This window comes from Schistocerca gregaria, unplaced genomic scaffold (genome assembly GCF_023897955.1).
Source record: "Schistocerca gregaria isolate iqSchGreg1 unplaced genomic scaffold, iqSchGreg1.2 ptg000273l, whole genome shotgun sequence".
NCBI lineage: Eukaryota > Metazoa > Arthropoda > Insecta > Orthoptera > Acrididae > Schistocerca > Schistocerca gregaria.
The window spans coordinates 871,506-873,294 of NW_026061770.1; positions in this window are offsets into that span (position 1 = coordinate 871,506).

A 1,789-nucleotide genomic window follows, 5' to 3' on the forward strand; every position below is an offset into this window, starting at 1 on the left:
TCAAAAAAGTGTGGGTCAATTTCTTCCTCATTTTTCGGAACTTCTGATAATAGTAAATCGTTGGCTCTTTGAGGGCGTGGTAGGTACATACAAGAGATTAGTGTAAGATTAGAATTTGGGTTAGATGCAGTGCCAGGAGGTTCTGTTTCTATCTGGCTAGCTTCAGAGTACTTCACCATCTACTAAGTGATGCGTTTCATTGTGAATGGTGTGTTCTGTGCTAGGTCTACCCTTTTACTGCACAATGCTGTTCCTTCGATGCTATTAAAACCAGGATGTTATCAAAATATATGCACAGTGGCAGACTGGAGTCTGCAGAAATATTTCCAGTGGTGGGGAGGGGGGAAGGCGCGTCGGGGCTGGAGTGCATGATTCTGAGACTGGCACTCTGTGTACAAATCAGCTGGTCAGTTACGAGGTGCATCAAGCTACAAGACCCTAACTCTATAAGCGCTACAACTGGTCAAAGCTAAGGTTTAGCAGTATTGTGGAGAATTCTTATTTGGAAGAGTATGAGTACACTGTAACGAATAAAAACTCTTCACTCCAGATTCCAAGGATGGTTAGGGGCGATGGGTGAAAGCGCCCTTTTGCCTATCCTCCCCTACCCACCTCCTCCCCTCCACCTCCCCTTCCACTCCCATCCCCCTCCCCTCCCCCTCCCCTTCCCCCTCGCGGACGCCAATGGCTGGCCCGTTCATTTTGAGAACATCAGAGCTGCAGTAACCTTTCTGAGAAACTGTTCTAGATGTCCGTGCACGTCAATCTTACCACTCAGAACAGCAGTGGGAATGTCGGTTATCGCAGAAACAACTGGTTTTCGGCTCTTATCAGTTTCCCAGCCTTACTTTAACCTAATTGTTAAAGCCCGTCACAATACCAGTTCTTGTAAAAACCGATTTTCAGTCTTTTATTTACATTATTTCCTCTTGTAAACGTAGAAATCAAACAAAGATTAAAAAATGTTTACTTTCTCAGTTTCTTGATAAATGGAATCAAAACGTCAAATACGTTTATGATGACCTGCAGCCGTCCAGAACGAAATTAGAATTATATTAATACCGTCAGCTGCTCACGAGTGTCGATATATATCAACGGGGACAGGCGACAATGTGTGCCTGTCTGCGACTCGAACCCGTGATCTCCTGCTTACATGGCAGGCGCTCTGCCCATCTGAGCCACCGAGGGCACAGACGATAGTGTGACTGCAGGTACTATCTCGCGCATGTCTCTCGCGAGACTCACATTCTCACCCTGCATGTCCACACACTACATTTGTAGTGTCCCACACCAACACACTCATTACTCGTGGAACACATTCTTACCAAGTCCCGTAACAGTTTGGGGAATACTTGTGCATCTTCATAGAAGAAGGTCATGGCTGGTATTGCCAGAACCATATATTTATATGGATATGGACATGTCTTCCACGAGGAATGAGTGTCTTGGAGTGGGACTCTACGACTGTAGTGTATGGACATTCAAGGTGAGAATGTGAGTCTCGCAGGAGGCGTGCGCGAGATAGTCCCAGCAGTCGAACCATACACTGTGCCCTCGGTGGCCTAGATGGATAGAGCGTCTGTCATTTTAGCAAGAGATCCCGGGTTCGAGTCCCGGTCGCGGCACACATTTTCACTTGTCCACGTTGATATTTATCAATGCCCGCGAGCAACTGACAGTATTAATATAATTCTAATTTCTTTAAATTAAATAGTCCAATAAAACTTTGTCCCATGTTCGCTGCTTCTCTCAAAATATAGCGAGTGCTTCTATACTACAGAAAACTGCC